Raw genomic sequence first — 15,727 nt, 5'->3', positions numbered from 1 at the left:
CACCCCCGGATTCCTCCACCCCTAATTGTCCCCTGCTGCCCCATCCATCCCCTCTTCTCCTTCCTGACTACCCGCCCCCCCGCGAAGCATGCCCCATGCAACCACCTTTTCTCCCTGACCGGCCCGAGACTCTCCGCCTCAACTGCCCCCTGCCCTAACTGCCCCCCATCGCCCCATCCAACCCCTCCTCTCCTTCCTGACTTGCCCCCGGGACCCCTGCCTCCTGCCCCATCCAATCACCCCTTGTCTCTGACCTCCCCGGGAGCTCCTGCCCCTATTCAACCCCTTGTTCCCCGTTGTCTGATGGCCCCAACCCCTATCCACCCCCCAGCTTCTGACCACCCCCCGAACTCCCGGGCCCTCTATCCCACCCCTCGCCCACTTACCGCGTTGCCTGGAGCACCAGTAGCTGAGGGGCGGCAGCCATGGCCTGGTGCCACCACACTACCCCTCCCCACAGCCCCGTGGTGACGCCTCCCCACAAGTCCCCAGACCCCAGTGTGGCCGTGCCACTCCACAATCCCCCACCGACTGTCCTCCTCACCCCAACCCAGGGTGCAGCCGCCCCATGCAGCTGAGCCACTCCACCCCACAGACCCCTCCCCTCCCTACAGCCCCCCACAGCCATGTGGTGTCCCCCTGGGGGCGTCCATGGTGCTGCCCCTCCCGACCCAACCGCCACAGCCATGCCACTGACCCAAGTCCCCGATCCAACTCCCCTATAGCCTCTCCCTCCCCCACATCCCGCCCAGACCCCGTCCCCATCCATTCAACCCAAATGCCCCCTGTCCACAACCCCCCTCTCCTCCTCCCACAGCACCAATCCATCCCCTACCCTCCCACAGCTCGCACTACACAGACCCCTCCACCTCCCAGCTGGGCCCCCTCCCCGCCCCCTGCCACCACACCCACCCCGTCAGACACCCTCCCCCGCTGGTGCAAATCCTCCTCCTCTAGGTGCCCTGTAACCCCCCTATTCCTCATCTTGTCTTGAATTGTGATATTACACGTAAACCAGGCCATACAAGGGATCCGGGGAAAGGTGAGGAGCTGTCAAAAGTCACGCTTCTCTCTGTCTAGATGTTTTCTCCTCAGTGCTTATGAAATGACAAGAATTGTTCGGTGTTCACTGAAACATGCTGTAAGTTGTGGGATCAGCCAAAAATTAGCTTCCCCAGAGGTAAGGAAGGTCAGCAACCCCCGGGTGAGGTGTGAAACAGCCCATCAATAGCCATTGCCCAGCAAGGAAGCTCCCATTCAATGATTCACCTGCTAGAAAATCACAGGAACAACACGGATCCACACAGCGGAGTTAGGTGCCGAAACTCCCCGTACAGCACATGGGCCACACAGGCACCGTACAATACAACTCCCGAAATCCAGCTCACTGGGCAGGGAGCCAGCCAAGCCCTTGAATGGGAGAGACTGACGAGGGGGAGGTGTCCAAGCCCGACCCTTCTCTCACAGCACACACCTGGGCTGTGTCCAGCTGCCTAGCGTAGCTCGGGGCGCGAGTACCAACCTCAGGGCAGAGTGTTACACACCAGGGCACACACCCCATGGGGATTGGGAGCTCGATAGTTTGATTTCACCCACCAAGAGCCAACTCCCCAGGCAGGGCAACAGCCTTAAGAGAGAGTCCCAGACACTCCCCTTGGGCCCTCTGCTCTGTCCTGCCACGGAGGCAATCAGAACAGCAGATATGAAACATTTTGAGCTCCTTTGAGGCTCCAAGCAGACATGTTATAGAGACGGAAACTGGCCAGGAATTCTTGGAAACTGGGTTAACACTTATCAAAGTATCCGTTTGCATTATGCTGAGGGGGTTTGGGGGTGGGTGTAAACTATTTCCCTGAATCAAGATTCCACTGGCAGCTCAGTCCACCATGTCAGCGAGAGAAGAGCTGCGGTCCCTGGGCATTGAGCTCCCCGGGGCCTTTAACACCACAGCCCTGGGGAGGGGGTGCTGAGAGGGACCATCCAGTGAGGAACACAAGTCCTTCTACCATCCACCACACCCTCTTTTGGAATGGCTGCTGATGGCTCCCCCCATCTGTGGGAACTGTTATCCCCTCTGCCACCCTCTATCTGGGGATTTTCTCTTCTGCACCTATCTGGCAGGGCAGCCCCCCTGTCTGAACCCCTGATCCACTCCCAGTTTTGTCCCTCTGCCCAGCCCTCCCCTCCAGTTTCCCCCCTTCAGGGGGATTTTCCCTGCCTTTGGTTGCAGGGAGCAGATGCTGGTGATGAGTGAGGGCAGCAACTTGCAGATGTCACTGAGCAGGTGATAAGAACAGAAGAGCAAAGAACGGCCAGACGGGGTCAGACCAAAGGTCCATCTAGCCCAGTATCCCTCTGCCGACAGTGGCCAGGGCCAGGTGCCCCAGAGGGAATGAACAGACAGGAATCATGCCGGGATCCATCCCTTGTCGCCCCATCCCCAGCTTCTGACAAACAGAGGTTAGGGACACCATCCCTGCCCATCCTGGCTAATCGCCATCGATGGACCGAGCCGCCAGGAATCTCTCTAGTTCCCTGTCGAACCTTTTGATCCCAGGACCCTGCCCAGGAACAGGGAAGTACCAAGTTCTAATAAAGAAGCAGCTTCTGATACAAGGGCAGCTCCTCTTCCTCCTCCCGTCCCATGGGGATGAGCAGCCCCCCAACTGTCTCTCTGCCCCAGGCCTCCTTCTCCTCATCACCCCTTCAGCCTCCCTCCAAATATCCCCTTCCTCCCATCACCTTTTCAGCCCCCCATCACTCCCTTCAGCCTCCCCCAACTGCCCCAGTCCCCCTCCCCTCATCGCCTCCTCAACCTTCCCCCCGTTCCCAGGCTCCTCCCCAGTTGCCCTTTCAGTCTTTCCCCCCTACAGCCAACTGCCCTCCTTCAGCCTTCCCCCCGAACCCCTCACCCAGCTGCCCCACTGACCCCCTTTAGCCTCCCTCCCCTGCAACTGCCCCTTCACCCCCTCACCCACTCCCCTCCCTCTGCCTCTCCCCAAATCCCAGCTCTACCATGCTGAGGTTCCCTTCCCCACAACCATCCGCTTCCTTCGCATGGGGAACAGGGGCAGGAAATGCTTTTTGAAAAACCTGCTGCCAAATAAAAAGTAAAACAAGCCAAGCAAGCCCCTCCCTTGCTTTGTGCTGGGCGCCCAGCTCTCTCTCTCTCTCTCTCTGTGTGTGTGTGTGTCGTGGCGGGGAGGGGTTGTTCTGAGCACACTCCCTTCAGGGAAGGGGTGGAGTTGGCCAAAGGGGCACCTTGAATCCTTAGCAGAGAATTCCTTTCTCCACGATGTTAGCTGAGCGTTGCTGTTCAATGTCACCTGACGAATGCAGCATTTGAAACAATCTGACGGTAAATCCCTTGCCCTCTCAGTTGCTGGAGTTCTCACACCCTCCGCTCTTGGGAGGTCCCCACGTGATGTAGATTAGACGGGACCTCAGTTTCCACGGTAAAAAATGAAGTGTAACTCCTTCCCTTCCCCCATTTGACTTAGGAAAAATAAATCCTGTCCCCTCCCGCAGCCCCAAACCAGCCCCACAGGAGGCGCTGTGGCCAGGAGAGAGGTGCCTCGCCCCTGGCCCTGAGCTGCTGTGGTAAGAGAGGGCTCGGGTGGGAGTGAGTCCTCTCTCCCTGGGGCAACCTGCACCCCAAACCCCTCATCCGCAACCACACCCTGAACCCCACACCCCCAGACGGAGCCCTAACCCCCCCCCGCACCCCAACCCTCTGCCCCATCACCATCTCCGGAGGGGATCACTCTCAGATCCACACCCACCTCTTTGTGAGGAACTCCCGCAATGAGAGCAACCCCCCCGCCCCGCCCACACTCCACACACACCCCTCCTTGGACGGGGGAGGGAAGCAGGGAAAAGGGGGAAAAGAAGCAAGAGACGAGGAGAAAAGAGGAAAAGGGAAACCAAAAAGGATAAACCCCCAGGTCCCCAGTGATTCCAAGGGTCACAGTCCGAGGTAGGAAATCAAATTCTGCCCCCTTAAGCCAGTGTTTTCTGTGCCGAGAATTCTGCCTGCAGCAGGTGCATCAGACCCAACAGGTTCCAAACCTCTCGGAGCCTCTGACCTTGTCCAAGGGAAGTTCGTTTTCTGGCACAACCAGGGGTAGGAAAGGAGAAAACTCCACAGAGGCTCCTCCTCATGCTCACAGACGTGAATCCTAATTCTCTCCCCGGCCTCGAGGGGAGACCTGGAGAAGGAGACGTGCGGCAGCAAAGCCGGGGGGGTCTCAGAGACTGCCCTGGCCCTGCACCTCGGCCCTGCCCGGCTGATGTCGGGGTCTCTCGGGGAGGTCACCCTCTCCCCACCACCTTTGCCCAATGGGCTGAGTTCCTGCAAAAGGCCTTGGTGATGTCACCGCCCCCCCACCCCTCCCCTCCAAGCTGATGTCCTGCCCCTGCCTAGCCTCTTTGGAGGTTGGAGTTGTTGCCCCTGGATCTAGGGTTGCCAACTTCCGCACCCAACAAAACTGAACACCCTTGTGCCCCCCTTCGCCGAGGTCCCGGCCCGCTCACGCCATCTCCCTCCCCTCCGTCGCTTCCTCTCCCCCACGCTCCCTCACTCGCTCATTGTCACCGCGCTGAGGAGGGCTGGGCAGGGTCCCTTTTCAACTGGGTGTTGTCGGGACGGACCTGGGAAGGAGGGCTGCCTGCCAAGCACCTTTAGGAGGAGGCGTCCCTCCCTGTCAGAAAATCATCTCCCTCCCTCAGCTCAGTGGTGGCCTGAATTGCGCCTTCTCCCGGCAGAGCCAGAGGATTGGAAGCAGCAACATCAGACCCCTGTGTGGCTCGCAGGAATGAACACAAACACGCCCTTGTAGCTGGACTGATGGTGAGTTTTACCCCTGGGATACTACAAGGCTAAAGAGAAAGGTGGTGGCCCCACATCTAAGGAATGAAACACAACACAGTCATCAACGTCATGCCCATCCTTGCCCCTTTATACTTCTACTGTCTCGCTCCCACCACCCTCGCCCTCTGTGGGTTCAGTGCGAGTGCCACCCTCAGTGCTTCCGACACACACAGACTCACACACACATCTTGCAAGGAAAACCTCACCACGGAGTCACATGCACCTGTTGCTTCCCTGCACCCCTGCTCTCCAGAATCCAATCCCAAGGAAAGCTTGTCGGGCCCAGAGCTGGCAGGGCGTCCGGTGCTGGAGTATTGAAGCTACCGTGACGGCACTCAGAGGAAAGATGCTGAGAGAGTGCAAGTTAAGAATTGGCCGGTCAGGTTTCCCGTCCCCTCACGGGTCATTCCCTCACTCGAGCAAAGGGGCACATCTCAATTCTCAGCTGGCTCAGTCGACACTCAACACGACCCACAACACGTCTCACACACACTCAACGACACACAGCACGTTGCACGTACTTCGCACACACACAACGTCGCACACAGTTTGTCGCCACACACATGTCACACTACGCATATGCACACGCACAACACGTCGCGCGCACGCACACACTACATGTCACAGACACACAACGGACACAACACGACACGTGACACAAAATGGCACATGACACAAAATGGCAGACATGACACTGAGACACACACGACACTGAGACACACACACACACGACACTGACACGTTGCACGTGGAACACATAGCACTTCACACACACAGCACGTCGCACTTTACATGTCACACGTACAACACATCGCACACAGCCTGTCGCACGTTGTAGACAGCACGTCACATGTCACACACACAACACATTGCGCGTCGCACGTAAACAGCACGTCAGGCGTACACTGCACGTCGCACGCGCACAACACGTCGCACGCGTGCACAACACGACACACAACCGGTCACACAAACAAAAATCACACACAACACTGACACACAACACGTCACACGCTCAACAAAACACTCAAGAAAACACACAACCACGTCTCACACACATGACACCACATGACACACAACGTCTCAAACACACAAACACGTCCCTTACACATGCCGACACACACTCACGCACACACGCACGGCACACGATGGCTCTCACACACGCCAACACACACACACACACAACACACACCCACACACACACACACGACACATGATGCCGCACACACACTGACACACACACGCATGCCAACACACGACGTCTCTCACACACCAACACACACACACACACCAACACACGACGTCTCACACACACTCGCCGACACACGTCTCTCACACATGACGCCACACACACCGACACACAACACTAACACATACGACACCGACACACATGAACACACAACACTGACACACACGACACCAACACACATGACACACTACGTCTCACACACACAACACTGACACACACGACACCGACACACACCACACACGACGTCTCACACACTCACACTCACAACGTCTCTCACAGACGCCCAGACACCACATGCCCACAAACGAACAACACACGCCCACACACACATGACACATGCACATGCCCATGCACACACGACACACACATGACACACGCCCACACACACACACTACACACAACACAACACAACAGACGCCCACACCCACACACACACCACAAGCCCACACCCACACATGTCCACACACACACCCGCCAACACCCGCCGACTCATGACGTCTAACACACACAGAGCTGGCACACGATGTCTCACACACACAAAAACGACACACACACCGACACACGACGTCTCACACACACAGAGACACGACACACACACCAACACACTCGATATCTCACACACATGACACACGACATCTCACACACATGACACATGACACTGACACACACGACACACATGACATACGACGTCTCACACGCCCTACAACACCGACACCGAGACACACGACATCTCACATACACACACACGATATCTCACAAGCCCATGACACCGACACACAAAATGGCACACGACACGACACCGAAATCACACACAACACCGACACGCGACACACACACAAGACGGCAGAGGACACGACACCGAAATCACAACCCTCGAGACGACCCCCAGCGGGTGCGAGAGCGGAGCGGGGACGGGCGGGGTGAACTCGGTCTCTGGGCGGCGCGTGGGGCCGGTGTGGGCGGGAGGGAAGAGGGCGGCAGGGCCGAGGGCGAGATTCCCAGCCCCCGTCGAGCGCTGGGGAGCGAGGGCTCCGGCTCGGCTCTCGCAGCGGCTCTGACGAGGAATGGTGCCGGAGCTCTCGCCGGAGGGGAACACGGCAGGAGGGGCCTGAGCCGCTTGGGCCTCTTTCCAAGGAGGCGGAACCAGGCCTCCGCTCTCTGCCCTCCGCAGACCTGGCTGCGAGGTCAGTGCTTCCAGTTCCTCGTCCGCACTCGCCGTCGTCCTCCTCACCGGCCGTGGGCGTCCTCGCAGGGGACGGGGCTCGGGGGGGTTAAGCCTGGGGAGGGGCCAGAGTCTCCTGAGCAGAGTGACTCTGTGGGGTGCCGTTAGAAAAGGGGCTTTTTGGTTGTGATGCTCAAGGTGTAATGGGAGGAGAGTGGAGGGCGGATCCCCGCCGTGTGGGAGAGGCAAACAGAGGAGCCTACGAGACGTTGCCGACTGAGATGGTCACTTACTTGTTTTTTCCCCTTGTGCTGGGTTTAGTACCAAGGAAAAAGAAGTCAAGCCTCAGAGTCTCCTGCCCTCATGCGACGGACAGTGAGTGAGAGCAGCGAGCCTGTGACCGTTGGTGGTGCCAGGCAAGAGCCCTCCATCTGGGAGCCGAGCAATCGCCAGTCTCGGTGAGGTAAGTGTCTGGTTTGGTGAGGACTCTGCTCACGCCCCACATAAGTCGGGGTAGGGAAGCCCTGTAAATTAGGGTTCGGTTTGTAAGAAAAGGTTCCTGATCAGCTGTGGTTACGAGGGAGAAAAGGTCCCATTTTCAGAGGCTGCTCGTTTCTCTGGTCAGGAACGGTGTCTTCTCCGCAGCAGAAGGTTGGATCCAAGAGGATGACTCCAGGTGATGAGTGGCTTGCCCTGCTCTCATGTTTCTCTGTCTTCTCTCGTGTGTTCGCCAACTCTCTCTCTCTCTTCTCTCCTCTTCTCTCCTCGTGCCGTGTCCCTTCACAGGACACGGGTAGGTGTGCATTCCCACAGGTGAGGTCTCGGGAGCCATGGAGAAGTCGGAGCGGACGAAAATCATGCCGGGCAGTAGAAAGGCTGCTGAAAGTACCTGAAGAGACAAAGGAAATGAGAAGGGGGAAGTCCAGACTAAGACAGGAGTCTAGTCTGTAAAGAGAAACAACGGGAAGTCTAAGCTACAGAAACTCTTCAAGTTGCCGAAAGACATTTAGGATGGGAAATAACTTCTTGAATCCAGTCTCTTTAAGATCTTAGGCTTAGTATGCGTGTGTATTTGTATTTGCTTAGTAATCTGCCTTCTTCTGTTTGCTGTCCCTTATAATCACTGAAAATCTAGCTTTTCTAGTGAAACTATTTTTTGTTTATTATTATTATTATTAAACTCAGTTTGTGCAACTGGTGCTCCGTGAGGGAAATGCTTTGTGTGTTACTCCAAGGGGCTGCCCGGTGTCACTGTTGCTCCATGAGGGAAATGATTTGAGCATGACCTGAATTGGCCACGCAGTGTCACCATTGCTCTGTGAGGAAATGCTTTCTGCATTACTCCAAGTGGCCACACGGTGTCACTGTTGGTCCAGGAGGGAAATTATTTGTGCATTACCCTGAGTGGCCACCGAGTGTCACTGTTGCTCCGTGATGGAAATGGTTTGTGCAGTACCCTGAGGGGCCACCCGGGGTCACTGTTGCTCCATGAGGAAATGCTTTGTGCATGACCTGAATTGGCCACACACATCACTGTTGCTCCCGGAGGGGGGGGGGAGGAATTGTTTGTGTGTTATGCCTCTGTGGCCACCCAAGACAACACACACATCACACACAAAACATCACACACACAAAACACGACAGACGACACTGACACACACACACACAACACGACACCGACACACACAGAGAGAACACGTCACACATACAGAAACACGTCTCTCACACACACACAACACAGGACACCGACACACACAAACAAAATAAATGACTCCAGGTGGTGAGTGTGTGAGTGTGACGTGTTGTGGGCCGTGTTGTGTTGATTGTGCGTGTGTGTGACATGTTGTGGGTCATGTGTGTGATGTTTTGTGTGTGATGCTTTCTGTGTCGTGTTGTGTGTGTGTTTGTATCGTGTGTATTTTTGTGTGTCGTGTTGTGTGCCGTTTTGTGTCATCGTGTGTGTGTGACGTGTGTGCGTCCGCGCCTTCGACGTATTGTAAGCTGGTAAAAGTAAGCTTAGGAGGTTTTCATTCAGGTCCCCACATCTGTACCCTAGCGTTCAGAGTGGGGAAGGAACCTTGACAGATAGACACAGTGTGAGGCCTGAGTTTCCCCTGCAGTCTGGATGCTCAAACACCGGCTTGGCAACACAAGTCAGCAAGCCCAGGCCACATAGAGACAGGCTCCGTGTGCAGTGTGGACAGACCCTCAGACAACCCCAGGATTGTCAAATGAGGAAATCCTTCCTGTGTTTTGACTTGCTGGTAGAAGAGCCGAGTGACACTGGAGCTCACCGAGCTTCACTGACAAACGCAGCGCTCCAGCACCTGAGCTCTCGGGCTCCCTGTTGAAAGAAAAGCTGAAGGAGCGACCAAGGTCAAGGAGAGGTGTTCGTCTTTGGCCAAGGGCAGGGAGTCCCACCCTCAAAGCGAGAACATTTCTCTCTTTGTCCGTCTGTGTTGGGGCAGGAGCGATAACACGTCCTCCTGCATTTGCTATTTCAGAGAGTAGTTTCTGGCTGTCTTCTCAAAGACAGGGTGCAAACCAGGCCTCAAACCTGACTGAGAGGAAACAAGAACGATGCAGCTCGACTGAGCCAGCTGAGAATTGAGATGTGCCCCTTTGCTCGAGTGAGGGAATGACCTGTGAGGGGACTGGAAACCTGACCGGCCAATTTTTAACTCAATCAGCATCTTTTGTCTGAGTGCCGTCACTGTAGCTTCAATACTCCAGCACCGGACGCCCTGCCAGCTCTGGGCCCGACAAGCTTTCCTTGGGATTGGATTCTGGAGAGCAGGGGTGCAGGGAAGCAACAGGTGCATGTGGCTCCTTGGTGAGGTTTTCCTTGCAAGATGTGTGTGTGAGTCTGTGTGTGTAGGAAGCAAAGAGTGTGGCAATGAGTGAGGCTTCCAATCCTCTGGCTCTGCCGGGATAAGGAGCAATTCAGGCCATCACTGAGCTGAGGGAGGGAGATGGCTGTATTTCAAGGAATCCCTGTTGAGGTTACAGGGACAAACCATCCCGATGAGTCGAAAGAATAGTAAATATGGCAGGCGACCAGCTTGGCTTAATGGTGAAATCCTAGCGGATTTTAAACATAAAAAAGAAGCTTACAAGAAGTGGAAGGTTGGACATATGACCAGGGAAGAGTATAAAAATATTGCTCGGGCATGTAGGAAAGATATCAGGAGGGCCAAATCGCACCTGGAGCTGCAGCTAGCAAGAGATGTCAAGAGTAACAAGAAGGGTTTCTTCAGGTATGTTGGCAACAAGAAGAAAGCCAAGGAAAGTGTGGGCCCCTTACTGAATGAGGGAGGCAACCTAGTGACAGAGGATGTGGAAAAAGCTAATGTACTCAATGCTTTTTTTGCCTCTGTTTTCACTAACAAGGTCAGCTCCCAGACTGCTGTGCTGGGCGTCACAAAATGGGGAAGAGATGGCCAGCCCTCTGTAGAGATAGAGGTGGTTAGGGACTATTTAGAAAAGCTGGACGTGCACAAGTCCATGGGGCCGGACGAATTGCATCCGAGAGTGCTGAAGGAATTGGCGGCTGTGATTGCAGAGCCCTTGGCCATTATCTTTGAAAACTCGTGGCGAACGGGGGAAGTCCCGGATGACTGGAAAAAGGCTAATGTAGTGCCCATCTTTAAAAAAGGGAAGAAGGAGGATCCTGGGAACTACAGGCCAGTCAGCCTCACCTCAGTCCCTGGAAAAATCATGGAGCAGGTCCTCAAAGAATCAATCATGAAGCACTTAGAGGAGAGGAAAGTGATCAGGAACAGTCAGCATGGATTCACCAAGGGAAGGTCATGCCTGACTAATCTAATCGCCTTTTATGATGAGATTACTGGTTCTGTGGATGAAGGGAAAGCAGTGGATGTATTGTTTCTCGACTTTAGCAAAGCTTTTGACACGGTCTCCCACAGCATTCTTGTCAGCAAGTTAAGGAAGTATGGGCTGGATGAATGCACTATAAGGTGGGTAGAAAGTTGGCTAGATTGTCGGGCTCAACGGGTAGTGATCAATGGCTCCATGTCTAGTTGGCAGCCGGTGTCAAGTGGAGTGCCCCAGGGGTCGGTCCTGGGGCCCGTTTTGTTCAATATCTTCATAAATGATCTGGAGGATGGTGTGGATTGCACTCTCAGCAAATTTGCGGATGATACTAAACTGGGAGGAGTGGTAGATACGCTGGAGGGGAGGGATAGGATACAGAAGGACCTAGACAAATTGGAGGATTGGGCCAAAAGAAATCTGATGAGGTTCAATAAGGATAAGTGCAGGGTCCTGCACTTAGGATGGAAGAATCCAATGCACCGCTACAGACTAGGGACCGAATGGCTAGGCAGCAGTTCTGCGGAAAAGGACCTAGGGGTGACAGTGGACGAGAAGCTGGATATGAGTCAGCAGTGTGCCCTTGTTGCCAAGAAGGCCAATGGCATTTTGGGATGTATAAGTAGGGGCATAGCGAGCAGATCGAGGGACGTGATCGTTTCCCTCTATTCGACACTGGTGAGGCCTCATCTAATGACTCTCTCTCCAAGCTGCAGAAGGAGGACACCGACAACGGACGGTCCGTCTCAGGATCTCTGGAGCATTGGAGGATCTGGCTCTCTACTGCCGAAGCAGGAGATCAACAGACCTGGGCCGACAGCAAAGCCTCCACTGAGTCCTTTGGTGGATGACAGGAGTCAGGTAAGTATCCGAGTCCTTGACAGATGTTAGGAGCCGGAGTCTTGATCCGATGCCGCACAGAGAACCTGGCCGTGGCTGCCTCCATGGTGGACAGCGCCTGCGTCACCCCCGACCCTCCCTCGTACGCTCGCGCTGGCGCACATTCCTGAGGCGCACGCTGACGGGCCCTGCCCCCACCGGGCCCAGCCAGTTCTCTGCCCCTCCGGTTCCCTCAGGGACACAGAGTTTTGGCGGGAAAATGCCAGGAAGAAAGGGTACCAAGATGGAGTTCAAACCCTTCCAATCATGTGCGCCATCTTGAATTTCTAAACTCCATTTTTAATTGCAGCAACATTCAAAACAGAATATGACCATGTACCAAAATCGCCTTACAGCACACGGACATAACAAATTAGAGGAAACACTGCTCCTGACTTTCCACCTGTCTGTCACATCTTGAATTTCATACATTGACCGATGAGAATAAAGGGCTCTCAGGTGACCAACAGACCAACAGTTGTTCATAGGAATTATTCAGCAAGTATTTTAGATGACCTGGAACACTGGAGGAAATCATCAACTGCTAAGAGACAATTAATGGAGAGAAGCAGCAAGAGGAATCCCATACTTTGGATTGGTTGTGTCTTATTTCCCTGATTTGAAAAGAGACCAAAAGGACCTGAGTCTCCTCGCTGTGGACAGCCCCCTGCTCGGCCAGTCAGCATTGAGACGCTGAGGGGCGGGAGGCTGAGAGGTCTCACCAGATGTCTCAAAGGAGAGCCCTGATCACCATCAGAGGGGATCACTCTCAGATCCGGACCTACCCCTTTGGGAGGACCTCCCGCAATGCGAGCAACCCCCCCTTCCTCGCCCACACTCCACACACACCCCTCCTTGGTAGAGGGAGGGAAACTGGGAAAAGGGAAAAAAGAAGCAAGAGAAGAGGAGAAAGAGGGAGGAAAGAGGAAAAGGGAAACCAAAAAGGATAAACCCCCAGGTCCCCAGTGATTCCAAGGGTCACAGTCCGAGGTAGGAAATCAAATTCTGCCCCCTTAAGCCAGTGTTTTCTGTGCCGAGAATTCTGCCTGCAGCAGGTGCATCAGACCCAACAGGTTCCAAACCTCTCGGAGCCTCTGCCCTTGTCCAAGGGAAGTTCGTTTTCTGGCACAACCAGGGGTAGGAAAGGAGAAAACTCCACAGAGGCTCCTCCTCACGCTCACAGACGTGAATCCTAATTCTCTCCCCGGCCTCGAGGGGAGACCTGGAGAAGGAGACGTGCAGCAGCAAAGCCGGGGGGGTCTCAGAGACTGCCCTGGCCCTGCACCTCGGCCCTGCCCGGCTGATGTCGGGGTCTCTCGGGAAGGTCACTCCCTCCCCACCACCTTTGCCAAATGGGCTGAGTTCCTACAAAAGGCCTTGGTGATGTCACTGCCCCACCCACCCCTCCCCTCCAAGCTGATGTCCTGCCCCTGCCCAGCCTCTTTGAAGGTTGGAGTTGTTGCCCCTGGATCTAGGGTTGCCAACTTCCGCACCCAACAAAACTGAACACCCTTGTGCCCCCCTTCGCTGAGGTCCCGGCCCGCTCACGCCATCTCCCTCTCCTCCGTCGCTTCCTCTCCCCCACGCTCACTCACTCGCTCATTGTCACCGTGCTGAGGAGGGCTGGGGAGGGTCCCTTTTCAACTGGGTGTTGTCGGGATGCACCTGGGAAGGAGGGCTGCCTGCCAAGCACCTTTAGGAGGAGGCATCCCTCCCTGTCAGAAAATCATCTCCCTCCCTCAGCTCAGTGATGGCCTGAATTGCTCCTTATCCCGGCAGAGCCAGAGGATTGGAAGCCTCACTCATTGCCACACTCTTTGCTTCCTACACACACAGACTCACACACACATCTTGCAAGGAAAACCTCACCAAGGAGCCACATGCACCTGTGGCTTCCCTGCACCCCTGCTCTCCAGAATCCAATCACAAGGAAAGCTTGTCGGGCCCAGAGCTGGCAGGGCGTCCGGTGCTGGAGTATTGAAGCTACAGTGACGGCACTCAGACGAAAGATGCTGATTGAGTTAAAAATTGGCCGGTCAGGTTTCCAGTCCCCTCACAGGTCATTCCCTCACTCTAGCAAAGGGGCACATCTTAATTCTCAGCTGGCTCAGTCGAGCTGCATCGTTCTTGTTTCCACTCAGTCAGGTTTGAGGCCTGTTTCGCACCCTGTCTTTGAGAAGACAGTCAGAAACTAGTCTCTGAAATAGCAAATGCAGGAGGACGTGTTATCGCTCCTGCCCCAACACAGACAGACAAAGAGAGAAATGTTCTCGCTTTGAGGGTGGGACTCCCTGCCCTGGGCCAAAGACGAGCACCTCTCCTTGACCTTGGTCGCTCCTTCAGCTTTTCTTTCAACAGGGAGCCCGAGAGCTCAGGTGCTGGAGCGCTGCGTTTGTCAGTGAAGCTCGGTGAGCTCCAGTGTCACTCGGCTCTTCTACCAGCAAGTCAAAACACAGGAAGGATTTCCTCCTTTGACAATCCTGGGGTTGTCTGAGAGTCTGTCCACACTGCACACTGAGCCTGTCTGTATGTGGCCTGGGCTTGCTGACTTGTGTTGCCAAGCCGGTGTTTGAGCATCCAGACTGCAGGGGAAACTCAGGCCTCACACTGTGTCTATCTGTCAAGGTTCCTTCCCCACTCTGAACGCTAGGGTACAGATGTGGGGACCTGCATGAAAACCTCCTAAGCTTACTTTTACCAGCTTACAATACGTCGAAGGCGCGGACGCACACACGTCACACACACACGATGACACAAAACGGCACACAACACGACACACAAAAATACACACGATACAAACACACACACAACACGACACAGAAAGCATCACACACAAAACATCACACACACGACCCACAACATGTCACACACACGCACACACAATCAACACAACATGGCCCACAACACGTCACACTCACACACTCACCACCTGGAGTCATTTATTTTGTTTGTGTGTGTCGGTGTCCTGTGTTGTGTGTGTGTGAGAGACGTGTTTCTGTATGTGTGACGTGTTCTCTCTGTGTGTGTCGGTGTCGTGTTGTGTGTGTGTGATGTTTTGTGTGTGATGTGTGTGTTGTCTTGGGTGGCCACACAGGCGTAACACACAAACAATTCCTCCCCCCGGAGCAACAGTGATGTGTGTGGCCAATTCAGGTCATGCACAAACCATTTCCCTCACGGAGCAACAGTGACCCCGGGTGGCGAATTCAAATCGTGCACAAATCATTTCCGTCCTACAGGAACAGTGACCCCGGGTGGCCACTCAGGGTAATGCACAAACCATTTCCATCATGGAGAAACAGTGACACCAGGTGGCCAATCCAGATAATGCACAAACCATTTCCCTCACGGAGCAACAGTGACACTCTGTGGCCGCTCAGGGTAATGCACAAATAATTTCCCTAACGGAGCAACAGTGACACTGGGTGGCCAGTCAGTGTAATGCACAAATCATTTCCCTCCTGGACCAACAGGGACAGTGGGCGGCCCCTTGGAGTAACACACAAAGCATTTCCTCACAGAGCACCAGTTGCACAAACTGAGTTTAATAATAATAATAATAAACAAAAAATAGTTTCACTAGAAAAGGTAGATTTTCAGTGATTATAAGGGATAGCAAACAGAAGAAGGCAGATTACTAAGTAAATACAAATACACACGCATACTAAGCCTAAGCTCTTAAAGAGACTGGATTCAAGAAGTTATTTCCCATCCTAAATGTCTTTCGGCAACTTGAAGA

The 15,727-nt window shown here is 54.5% G+C and overlaps 1 long non-coding RNA gene across 1 annotated transcript; it reads left to right on the top strand.

Annotated features, from left to right (window-relative positions):
* Positions 1 to 7,400: 7,400 nt before the first annotated feature.
* LOC122465607 lies at positions 7,401 to 8,119 on the top strand. Its single transcript, XR_006290575.1, has 2 exons — positions 7,401 to 7,741; positions 8,065 to 8,119. It is a non-coding gene; the product is annotated as an uncharacterized LOC122465607 (long non-coding RNA).
* Positions 8,120 to 15,727: the final 7,608 nt, after the last annotated feature.

Source organism: Chelonia mydas, chromosome 4 (genome assembly GCF_015237465.2).
Source record: "Chelonia mydas isolate rCheMyd1 chromosome 4, rCheMyd1.pri.v2, whole genome shotgun sequence".
NCBI lineage: Eukaryota > Metazoa > Chordata > Testudines > Cheloniidae > Chelonia > Chelonia mydas.
The sequence above is the reverse complement of the archived record's forward strand: the minus strand, read 5'-3'. Positions and strand labels throughout refer to the sequence as shown.